This window comes from Bombyx mori, chromosome 16, assembly GCF_030269925.1.
Source record: "Bombyx mori chromosome 16, ASM3026992v2".
NCBI lineage: Eukaryota > Metazoa > Arthropoda > Insecta > Lepidoptera > Bombycidae > Bombyx > Bombyx mori.
The window spans coordinates 12,656,213-12,669,539 of NC_085122.1; the positions used below are offsets into that span (position 1 = coordinate 12,656,213).

Consider the following 13,327-nt stretch of genomic DNA (forward strand, 5'->3'; position numbering starts at 1 on the left):
GTAATTAATTTGTACGTGTGATTTTTTAAACGGATAATCTGACTTCTTACTTACTGATTAGTTCCACGAAACCACTACACACTAACTGGGTCTTCGTCGATTCTATAAACTATTGGTTAAATTACGGGTAGGTACCATAACTTATTGTATTTCTGTCGCGAAGCTGTTACCTCCTCCCGTTTGTTAGGAAGACCGTTATGGTATGCAATTGAGGCTTGACCCTAGTTTTGAGAGAGATACGAGATACCTCTTGTTGAGTTGCGGCGGTCACAATGTCGATGATAAGTATTTAACACGATGCGAGTGATAAAAAGTTTTAGCAGTCGATAAAACAAAAGAAAGAAATAAATATTGGACGTCGCCTTGGAACATGAGCTTGTAAAAAAAGCTGGTCGAGCCTTCGCAGCGATGCTTTGCGGCAGAAATGAGCAGGACAGCACTACTCCTCGTGCGTACTGCTATTCATCATCACGAGTCCAAAGTTTTTTAGGTTAGCTGTTAATTTACGACCGATTCAAAGTTTATAAAGAAATACAAATAAAAAAAAATGTATTTCGTGAAGTCGACAAATGTTATCCTTACTTCAATGAAATTACTCAAATTGACGTATTTAGTATTGCTAGTTACAAAGTAATCGGCAACTAAGGAAATAAGGCAATACTCAAAAATGCATTGTTATGCAAACGTGATACTGTAGAGCGTCTTCCTAATTCAGATATTACAGGGTTAGTTAATAACTACAGAGTTCGTGAATATGTAGTTCCTTCATGCACGAATCTCTTTATTTCCTTAAACAGCTAGGTGTGAGAATATTATTGAAATAGGTATTATCTGTAGCAGGATTAAACGTTATATATATTATGTAAGCATTGGACATTTAAATAATCGATGGTATATTTCCATTGGCCTTTAAAAGAACTAACATTAATGAACAAAACTGCCTTTCAAAGTTGTTGTATTTTTATTAAAATAAAATTGAATATTTTATGTTTCATTTACGTTAATTTGAATGATGTAGTTCGTTATATTAAAAAGGATTTTTATGGTATTTGTTACCTAACTATGAATTTTAGTAAAATATGTACAGTCTTATTAAATAGATTGGTTACTATCAAAGCTGTTATGCGAGTAGTGATTACTGCTTACTCACTAGTGTTTTGCGATTGTTTTTACACAATAACACCGAATATTTTTAGTGAAATCGCAACTTTTCTAGAGACACTATAATTTTGGTAATAAGTCGTCTAAATTTCGAGTCTAGAAAAAGGAGTGTTCATTGTAACTGGTAGCTGGATTTTCGTCACTGAATTCAAAAGACACGGCTATATGTTTCAACAGGAATAGCTATAATCCGGGTTTTCTGTTTAAAAGAAATAAATGGAACCTATAAATATTGCTTAAAAAATTAAATAAAATTATTTATTAAAAATTGCATCAAGCATGTCCGTTTATATCTAAAAGCTACAAAAATAATATTTTTCCGTCTGTGTATTAAAATGTCAAGGTTGACGATAAAGAAAAATGTTAAAATAATTGACGCATATTAGAATATCAGACGACCGCATCCCGACCAAGCTTAATTGATTTTTACGTATAAAAGAAATAAAATAATATATAAAGCTTATTTTGAGAATCGAACTATTTTCTGATATTCATTTGGAATTTATTCTCGAGAGTTCACAGTTGGCTTACTAATTCGACGTTCAATTAAACTAGTTAAGTTACAAGCAAAAAAATCATAGGCCAACAAAACTGTATCCGGTGTGATGAATGTAACGATATTATGCTATAATTAACGGTGAGAAACGAAGTAAAAAATATAATTACGATAAAAAAAGCTAGAGTATAACCGTAAGATTAATTTTAATTATGTTTACGAATCGCGAAAAAGAATATGATATATTGGTGCGTAATCTCTATATATAAAAATGAATTGCTGTTCGTTAGTCTCGCTAAAAGTCGAGAACGGCTGAACGGATTTGGCTTATTTTAGTCTTTGTGGAAGTCCAGAGAAGGTTTAAAAGGTAGATAAATATGAAAAATGCTCGGAATTAAATAAAAATAACATTTTTGTTTTTCCTTTGATGTCCCCCCCCCCGTCGGTCTTTTATTTATCGATTGAGGCACTACGAAGTCTGCCGGGTCAGCTAGTTAATACATATAAATGTGGTTGCCATTTTGTTCTACCAGAAAAAGCGTATGCTGACGTCATAGTATAGACTAGTTTGTTACCCGATTATTCGCACACTGACACAATCAAGGTCATGGTAAGAACCAATTTGTTACCGGATTATTGTATACTATGTAACGATAAACTAGACTCCAAAATAAAAGCAGACCTATCACTTAGCACAAAAGGTCTTAAATACAAACGGTTACCGGAACCTAAAGACATCAAAAACGTAAATGCCGGGACTCATCTTGAGACATCTTATCTTAGTCTCAGCTCTATAGGACAACGGCTGCCTCACACTTCGAACCGAAATGCATTACTGCTTCGTGGTAGAAACTGACAAGGTGGTGCTATATACTAGAACGGGTTTTTAGACGGTAGTTATAATATTTTCGCAATTTTTCGAATGGTAAGAGAATAAAATATAACCCTTCCGTGCTACTGCATGTGGTTTTTTGGCGTGCTATATCTTAATTTAAGATCAGCTGAGTTACGAGGAGGATTCATATTGATTTGTTTCAACCAAAAAATTGTATTGACAAATTGTGGTTTTTAACTAAATCTTGATCGACACAGGGTCGATGCGGAACTGACTGGCTGTATTACGTATGAACTATGGCACGCCGTGATACCGTGACTGTCAGCATATGAACTTGACCTCGAGATAAATCCAGTTCACGCAGAATAGCGTGTGCAACTGCTTTAATAGTTTTAACTGCTGTTTACTTAAAAAGAACATAAGATTGCTGACAAAATAATTTAATGTTCGATACTACACAAAAACATCATAAACACGTAAATAAAAAACATAAATCACACACGCAAAAAAGTTTAATAGCATTCTTTTCCGGAGAATTTACATGCTTGCATTCTATTACGTACGTTTGTTTGGAGTTCAAAATAATGGTAATTACATTCGTTAGACGAACGAATTTTTTTTTAGAAAGCTAGCGGATAATCTGTCTTATGTAATCTACGCGGAGCCTTTCAACCAAGAGAAGCGACGGCAGTTTTGCCGACGATAAGGCGTCTAGTGTCTTTTCAACCGCCTTCAAAAGAAGAACGAGGATTAGTGATGGCAGGACGTCTTGTGAGTCTGGATGGGTAGGTAGCACTACTCTGTCTATTTCTGCTGTGAAGCAGTAATGCGTTTCGGTTTGAAGAGTGGGGTAGCACTATACTGAGATCTTAGAACTTATATCTAAAGTGGGTGGCGCATTTACGTTGTAGATGTCTATGGGCTCCAGTAACCACTTAACACCAGGTGGACTGTGAGCTCGTCCACCCACCTATAAAAAAAAGGAATGCGTTTCGGTTCGAAGTGCCCGAAAGCCGTTGATTACATTTAAAGCTCATGTCTCAAGTTAGCTGGCGGCTTTGGGCCACGGGCAGCTACTTCTGTTATATGAATGGCATTTGTTAATTGAGAAGGTCTAGTTCTCTTGGATTCACGACAAGCTACCTCGATGACATTACATACCAAGTTTACACGTATAATCGCATTCATTTCGTTTATTAATCATGACGTCTGCAAGGAAAAAATACGAAGTATTGGAAAAGTCATGTTTTAAAAGGGGCTCGCTTGATAAAATAACATTTTGAAATTGATTACGATTGATTATGTTTTGCGTGAACCCGCAAAATTATAATTTGCGTAATTACTGGTGAGTCCGCACGGGTAGATTCCACCGCCCCGCCTATTTCTGCCGTGAAGCAGTAATGCGTTTCGGTCTGAAGGGTGGGGCAGCCGTTGTGACTATACTGAGACCTTAGAACTATATCTCAAGGTGTGTGGCGCATTTTACGTTGTAGATGTCTATGGGCTCCACAGTAACCACTTAACACCAGGTGGGCTGTGAGCTCGTCCACAAATTTAAGCAATAAAAAAAAAGAATTCCGATAGGTATTCACGTAAAACCTCATACAGAAAAGTAGATTAAGCCGAAATTCCGCGATCTGTATAGAATAGGGGGCACATTTAACTGCATCATTTCAAAAATAAATTGCTTGGAAGGTATCTAATCTAAGATATGGTCTTTGCGATATATCGTCCTAGAAAATACATTATATAATAAAATATTCATAGAACGCTTTGGAAAACTGTATTTTTTATATTAGATTTGTTCCTGTTTTGCATAAAGCCATTCATCTCCGCACAACGCTAATGTTATTGACCCAAACAAATGACCAAATAAAAATAAACAAAATTATCAAAATACAAACATTGACGAATGCATGCATAAATGAATAAGAAGCGAATTTATTATGTGATTTATATGTAGAATATATGATTAAACAAAAATTTAAATTAAAAATTTTCGGGCCTTTTGCCTTTTTCCCGCTATGTGGTGTTGGCGTAGCATGATTCCTTTTTCCATTCAGGCCGTGACATACGTCATCCCTATACTCGCACCCTTCTCTCGTATAGCTTCTTCTACAGTTATAGGTCTTTTTCTGGCATTAGCTGGCTTAACTCACAATAATTTTTCATTTTCGTACTTATATTTTCTATTCTATTCTATCAGCCCATGGACGTCCACTGATGGACATAGGCCTCCCCCAAGCCTCGCCACAAAGACCGGTCCTGCGCTGCCTGCATCCAGCGGATCCCCGCGAACCTCAATAGGTCGTCGGCCCACCTTGTGGGAGGCCTACCCACGCTACGTCTTCCAGTACGCGGTCGCCACTCAAGAACCTTCTGGCCCCAACGGCCATCCGTTCCGCGAGCAATGTGTCCTGCCCACTGCCACTTCAGTGTCGCAATCCTTTGGGCTATGTCGATTACCATGGTTTTCCTGCGAATCTCCTCATTTCTGACTTGATCTCGCAGGGAAACTCCGAGCATAGCCCTCTCCATTGCTCTTTGGGTGACCTTGAGCCTTCTCATAAGGCCCATTGTGAGCGACCACGTCTCAGTGCCATATGTCATCACTGTTCGGAAAGCTACGTAAAATCTTCTCATCACAAAAACCACAGTGTCTCAAGACGAAAGTCTTTGACCAGTGTGTGTTGCCAGTGTACTTGTATATTGTACATAATAATATATGTTGATGGAAAACCGACCTATCCCCAGTTTCACCTATAATTAATAAGAGATTGTAAACATTATTTTTGCGCGTATTATTATTGCTTACGAAGCAGTGTATTCAAACCTCATTACCTTCATACTAACTATGATAAGCCTAGGCCATTTTTGCGCTAACGACCTCATATGTACCAGACAGAAAAATTAAAGTTTTAGTTTAAGAAGCCTGACTATTTGTAATAATCCGAAGGCCGGACTAGAGAACCTTCGTAATTACATATTCTGTGTGTGCGAAATCACCTAAGTCATCGAAGGTGTGATTTTTTTTAATCGATTCTATCAATGTGCGTGACATTGATTTGTAACTAAGGTCGCCATTGTCCTTTCACAACGACCTCGCTTGGTACTGGTGCTAGGACCATAGGGAGGGTCATGATTGGCGGCTTAGTGATTTAGGATTTAGTAGTTTTGATTTCCTAATTTAAACCCTCAAAATTATAATTTTCGATATTACTAATGGTAGGACCTCTTGTGAGTCCGCACGGGTAGGTACCTCCGCCCTGGCTATTTCTGCCGTGAAGCAGTAACGCGTTTAGGTTTGAAGGGTGGGGCAGCCGTTGTAACTATACTGAGACCTTAGAAAGTATATCTCAAGGTGGGTGGCGCGTTTACGTTGTAGATGTCTATGGGCTCCAGTAAACACTTAACACCAGGTAGGCTGTGAGCTCGTCCACCCATTTAAGCAATAAAAATAAATGTCTGCCGCTATGCTCCTCTGTAGGCTGAAGGAACTGTACATCCAAGTACTAAGGCTTATTTGAACCTAATCCAGTCTCTTAGTAACTACGAGTATTAACCCATTGCTATTATTAAAATAATAACATGAATACCCTAAAAATAATAATAATTTACCTATAATATGTTGTACTTGATTATACCATTTTTTATATTAGATACAAATAACCGAATTGATAATTTTTTCTTTTAATCTTTATTCTGTAATATTTCAAAGGAACATAATCAAGCATGTGATTTGAAATTCAATATTGTTAAATTGTTTTTGTTAATGCATGGAACCATGAGACTTTCTTATTTTTTATTTTATTTATTTTTTAGTTATTATTAAACAAGTTTTTAAAATTTTGGGCCCGACTTCGTATACAATATTAAATCTGATTTTTTTAGGCGACGGCAAAAAAGGACGCCCTCTTACCATCCTCGGCGCTTGTAATTCTTACAATATAAAAAAATGTATACATTATGTTTCGACGAATTTATGGCAATTTTTAATCTATCTTAGCGCTGGTGGGTCTAGAAAGACCTGCCACGCTCTGGCGGAAATATCATTGGAGGCGCATTTTGGCCCGTCGCTGCACCAGATGAAGAATTATGATTTCACTTGCCGCAGTGAACGTGTTAAATAGAACTAACTAATGTATGTATCGACACTAATTTGGCGTATTTTTAATTAATTTTTGAAACCATATTTAATTTTTGTTCATTATAACGATCGGGTATAGTTTTTTTTTTTGCAATACACACGTGTATAGCGAGCAATTATCTTTTTAATTCTATTGATATCTTTTTTCAGAGATCTGACATTCCGTTCGACTTGGTAAAGAGCTTCTTTCAAGGAGTTTTTTTTAAGACATTTCCTTTAATAAAGTTTGAATGGAATCCTTATGAGTAAAAGTTAACCTCAATACATCACGGAAAGCGACACAGTAATTTTTACCAGTAGTCCCCCGGTAGTCGAAATTCGACTATAATTAATTGTAATTAATCACAAGTTTGAACATGATTATGGTTCTATTGACAAAGACTATTTATTATACTTCTTCACATATTGCGCAAAGAGTATACACTATAGACAAATAATATTAAAGACAAACAATATTCTCAGTTCGACCACAGACTTTAAACAATAACAAAAGTTTGAAAATAACAATAAGTATATGCTATAGATCTGTTGTGTCAAATACATTGTGTGTAATATTTTTTATTACTGATTCAATGTATTTTTAATGTATCTTTAAAAAAATTATTAGCATTCTGCACTCCTTCTCTATAAGTGTGGGAAATTTCATACTCATCCGTTCTCGTAATTTTCGTAAAAAGTGGTACAAAGTTTTTGCTTCACGTATTAATATATAGAGATTTATTACTTTCGTGAGACAGACACGAGGTCACGTCAAAGCCGGCGCACAGCATGAGACAGGAAATTGAGTCTCAAGTTGCATAATTGCGGTTCTGCTGGTTCAGTTTTGGAAGACCAGTATCCAGTTTTACAAGTCGTCGTGGCCTAAAGGATAAGACGTCCGGTGCATTCGTATCTAGCGATGCACCGGTGTTCGAATCCCGCAGGCGAGCACCAATTTTTCTAATGAAATACGTACTCAAAAATCATCACAATTGACTTTCACGCTGAAGGAATAACATCGTGTAATAAAAATCAAACCCGCAAAATAATAATTCACGTAATTACTGATGGTAGGACTTCTTGTGAGTCCGCACGGGTAGGTACCATCACCCTGCCTATTTCTGCCGTGAAACAGTAATGCGTTTCGTTTTGAAGGGTGGGGCAGCCATTGTAACTATACTGAGACCTTAGAACTTATATCTCAAGATGGGTGGCGGCATTTACGTTATAGATGTCTATGGGCTCTAGTAACGAGTTAACACCAGGTGGAGTGTGAGCTCGTTCACACATATAAGCAATAAAAAAAGATGAAACAAGAAAATACGAAATTACTTTCACGATTGTTCACTCTCTCTATAATCAATGTGTAGACTCATAAAAAATATTATGTTCTCCAGCTGATGTTTATTATACACTTCGCAAGAGATGATGGCCAAATAATTTGATGTTGGATGTTTCGGAATAATTTCTCTTTTACAATTTCGAATAAATTTATTTATATTTAGAATCGTTTGGTGTAGAATATAATGTAGTAACAAGAAAAAAACTTACCACAATGTGCTTCTAGGACGTCGATAAGAAAATTTAAATAATAGCAACACTACGAAAAGCGCGCGTTTTTTTTTTATAAGTTTAAAAAAAGAACTTTGGCTTTGTAATTTAAAAATTAATTTTCTTAATTTTTTTTTTTCATGTACCTATACAACCTCTATGTCACCAAAAAGGTTGTAGCGGTAACGTTGTAGGCGCGTGCGCCTGGCTTTGTTTCGCGTCGGCTACTAATTGCGCTTCGTTTCTTGCCAACCTTGAAAGCTACTGAAAGCCCCGTCCGCCCTTCTAAAATAAATACTAACCATAACTAGATCGCTAGACTTTATTGAAGGGATGTGATTACACTGTCTCGCTTTAGACTAGAGTAGTAAGTAAATCAACTAAATTACCCTACGTCTTGCGATTTTTTTGTATCTGCACCCAGTACAACAAAAAAGTGCATTGATAAACTTATTATTCATATTTCCTATTGTATATATATATGTAGAATAGGGATCGAAGCGCATAAAATAAAACTTCCACTGTTCCAAAATCTTCTGTTATAATAATAATTAAAAATTAATGACCACTTTTATTACGCCTTGCTCAATTTTTTACCGTCTTCGCCATCTTTCTATTTGCTGTCATTCTGTCTGTCATTCTCTTTTCCCTTTCTTTCCGTTTTCTCTCACTCATATCTTAACGCTCCGTTCCACGCTCTTTTCATACGTTCCGTTCTTAGAAATCCTACATATATTTTGTAATTTGAAGGTTTACCGTTGGTCCGGAGGCCTTTCCAGTTTCACCAGCACAGATGGGTGAGCAAAGGCTCAGCCAAGAGGGGTGGGATTAGCTAACAGTAGCCCGAGGGCCTCCGAGGGAGACCCAACTACTCGAGAGCAGCTGCTTCGCGGATGAGTCCTGCTGTATCGATCTTGATGCTTCAAAAAAGATCTTTTTAGGAACCTTAGTGTTGCACAGCGAGCTATGGAGATTGCTATGCTTGGTATTTCTTTACGAGACCTAATCAGTAATGGGGAGATCTGTAGAAGAACCAAAGTTGCCGACATAGCCCGTAGGATTAGCAAGCGAAGTGGCAGTGGGCAGGTTACATAGCGCGAAGATCGGACGGCCGATGGGGCAGAAAGATCCTCGAGTGGAGACCACGTACCGGCAAGCGCAGTGTGGGATGGCCACCTACCATATGGACCGACGACCTAGTGAGAATCACTGTGTCGCGTTGGTTGCAGGTGACAACGGACCGGCCGCACTGGACGTCAATTGGAGAGGCCTATGTTCAGCAGTGGATAGTGGACAGGCTGATATGATGATGATCATGACGGTATCGATCTGAAATACCTTAAATACCTGATCAGAACAACTTTAAACTACACATATTTTAAATGAGTGCACTTTCTTTTTTTATCAATTTGAAATCTGAGTCGTTCTTTTTATTGCTTAGATGGGTGGATTAGCTTACGGCCCACCTGTTGTTAAGTGGTTGCCGGAGCCCATAGACATCCACAACGTACGTGCCGCCACCCACCTTGAAACGTAAGTTCTAAGATCTTACTTTTAACGGTACAACGGCTGCCCCGCCTTTCAAACCGAAAAGCATTACTGCATCACGGCAGAAATAGGCAGGGTGGGTAGCTAACCGTGCAGACTCACAAGGCGTCCTACCACCAGTAACGATGGGCCTATAACATCACAACCCACTACAGGTTGAATACCGCTGTCTACCTGGAGATGTTAGGTTGGAGTTTAAGTTACATAGGAATAATTGCCGCCTTTTAGGTTAGCGAAAGAATGGTTCAAAAATGAAATATGCACGATGTTGGAACACATCCATCCGATATTGGAAAATACCTCCGACACATCCAATTTGAACTTGAAGTAAAGAAGCATAGTGATAGATAAGAAATCAGCCGAAGATACAATATTACTGTGAATGAAAGATAAGGAACTATTATTATCCGGCCAACGAGAAAACGCGATCAACTTAATTTGAGAAGTGCAAAATTGCAACATTTCTTTTATATATTTAACAGGCCCGATCAATTTTTGAATTTTTTTAATGTTTTATTCCTCAGATGAGTGGACGAGCTCACAGCCCATCTGATGTTAAGTGGTTACTGGAGCCCATAGACATCTACAACGTAAATGCGCCACCCGCCTTGATGTATATGTTCTAAGGTGTCAGTATAGTTACAACGGCTGCTCCATCCTTCAAACCGAAACGCATTACTGCTTCGCGGCAGAAATGGGCAGGGCGGTGGTACCTACCCGTGCGGACTCACAAGACGTCCTACCACCAGTAATTACGCAAATTATAATTTTGCGGGTTTGATTTTTATTACACGAATTAAATTACACAATTAAAAATGATTATCGTAAAAATAAATGAATTCGTCGGTTCTGGCACGAAAAGGTTCTTTCAGCGGCCGGACTACCCTAGGAAATGGCTTGAGGAGACCAACAATGGAGTATTCGCTTTGTGATTGACTGTAGATTATGTTTACAATTCAGTATCATATGCATAGTGATACCTTCCTTCTATATATACCACGAAGTAAGAATAACAATAGTAACTACTTCCAAATAATGACGTCATTCACTCTATATTTTATTCCGTAGTCGGCGAAGAAAGAAAAACCCATACAAGTGTAATAAGCAATAAATACTTGGAATCGTAGCGCGCGGTGGTCGACTATGACAATAACTACTGCCGGTGTCACTCCATTCGGTGAGACAGGGGAAACCGTGGAGTGGATCTTGAAACTAATTAATCAAACCAATTAAAGTGTGGTTTAAAATAAATAAAAATATCATTTGAAAGTTAGCGTGTCAACTGTTCTGTGAAATTTCAGTGTCCGGCTGCGGTTAACAGTGGTTCGAGTCTTAGAGAACATAATTAATATTAATTTTTTTAAGTTACAAGCCGTACTCGTCCGCTGCGCTGGGCGTTTAAAATTAACATTATTATTTCTCACCCCCACAAAGTTTCTCATCATTAACGCCTCCGCAACTGGTGTAGGGAGTCTAACACTCATATAAATATAAGCCTATCCATTAAGTACATGTATTTTCTACATGGGTACCAAGTTTCAAGTCAATCGGATGCATGGTTCAGTAGTTATAACGGAACATCCGTAAAACCACTGTAGATTTATATATTAGTATAGATTACACGGACGGGCTTACATGCTGACATCACAATGCGATTGCCGTCAGGTGCCTTGAGGCATGAGGTCGATTTCTGCCCCTGGAATTGCTGACGTCCATGAGCGACGGTGACCACTTACCATCAGGTGGGCCGCATGCTCGTCTGCCTACAAAGGCAATAAATAAAAAAACTCTAGATTTATATATTAGTATAGATTAATTCCCACTCTGACAGTCCACATGTTTCTGATGCGAACCAGCCATGAGTTCCAATTTGAGGACCGGGGCAGTCATTATACAATACAATTGAGACTTCCATATCACCACCGCTTAACACCAGATGAAGCATAAACGCGTTCTTCAGTCGACGCAATAAAATAAAAAATTCGCATACTACTCCACGTATTCATCTGTTCACCGCAAATGGTCTTGCAATAAAATAATGTTTTATTAGTTGATATTAATTGATCCAGATCACTCGTTACACATTATTACAGTGCATGTTGGGTTTGAAATAGCCGGATACCGAATGTAGGAAGTATACATCTATTGTTCCGACGGATCCATGCATTCATTTAAATGGTTTTTCTTTAATTTATTAATTGTTTTGTTATTGATATAGATGAGTTATTGTACTTGTATTCCGTTGTAATAATGTTTGTTGCAATAATAGGCAAGGTGGCGTTACAGACTAATATTTACCGCCTGTCATCCCCGGCCCCGGTGACCACTTAACAACAGGTGGGCGATGAGCTCGATCAACCATCTAAGCAATAAAAAAAGGTCAGCTGTTTTGGATACTCACAGGATCATAACATGGCACCCTCACATGTCTATATAAGGTCAATAGTCTATTTAGAGAACAAAGCCAGCTGAGTTTCTGGCGGGTTCTTCTCAGTGGGTCGCGATTCCGATCCGTTGGTAGATTTTGTGAAGCACTGCTCTTGCTAGGGCTAGAGTTAGCAGTATCTCAAGCTGAGCCCCGAAAACTCGTCCGCCGCCAAACAAGGCGAATTCAGAATAGCCCCTGGGGGATACTTACTGGTAATAAGATAGGTAGGAAATAGAGCACAAATGCTTCAAAATCTAGGTGTTTTTTTTGTATATTTAGTTTGTGTCCACGAAATTTCCGAAGGCAAACTGCCGTAAAGGAACTTGTTTTCCATAATTACTCAATACTTATATTTCTATCGTGTCCATATTGGTGGAGAAGCTACAGTCACTGTGTATGTGGAGTGAAAATAAAACACTAATTTGATTAGTGAAATAAATGACTGAATTGGAAAAGATAATTCCATAATAATATATCTAAAATAAAATTAATTTCAATTTAGAATTTATTGGCAGCCATATATAAATAATTTTTCAAATGACCAGTATTTTAGTAGACAAGACTGAGAAAATGCTTTGTTTTTTGGGAACAATTTAGTCTCCGTTTGTTATGGGTACTAGAAATTGAAATACACAGCTACTTATACAATATACCTAGTCGAAGAGCTAACAAACATGTCCATCACACGAATGCTTACCCGATGTGGTAATCGAATCCACGACCCTTGGCGCAACGGTCAGGGACGCTAATCACTGCACCATTGACTCAGTCAAAACGGCAACTTCTTAGGTAAAGACCTATTTATTATGTTAGCATAGCAACATCTTTTTTTTTATTGCTTAGATGGATGGACGAGCTCACAGCCCACCTCGTGTTAAGTGGTAACTGGAGCCCATAGACATCTGCAACGTAAATGCGCCACCCACCTTGAGATATAAGTTCTAAGGTCTCAGTATAGTTACAACGGCTGCCCCATCCTGCAAACCGAAACGCAGTACTGCTTCACGGTAGATATAGGCAAGGCGGTGGTACCTATCCGTGCGGACTCACAAGATGTCCTACCACCAGTAATTACGCAAATTATAATTTTGCGGGTTTGATTTTTATTACACGATGTTATTCCTTCACCGTGGAAGTCTATCGTGAACAATTGTCAAGTACGTATTTCATTAAAAAAAGTTG

General features: G+C 38.0%; 1 protein-coding gene across 1 annotated transcript in view; it reads right to left on the minus strand.

Moving 5' to 3' along the window:
• Positions 1-8,422, minus strand: part of cts (cis, cis-muconate transporter protein) — a 49,570-nt gene extending 41,148 nt beyond the window's left edge. The window contains exon 1 of the mRNA XM_012696462.3: positions 8,170-8,422. The gene's annotated coding sequence lies outside the window, so the exon portion shown is untranslated. The remainder of the gene's footprint in view (positions 1-8,169) is intronic.
• Positions 8,423-13,327: the final 4,905 nt, after the last annotated feature.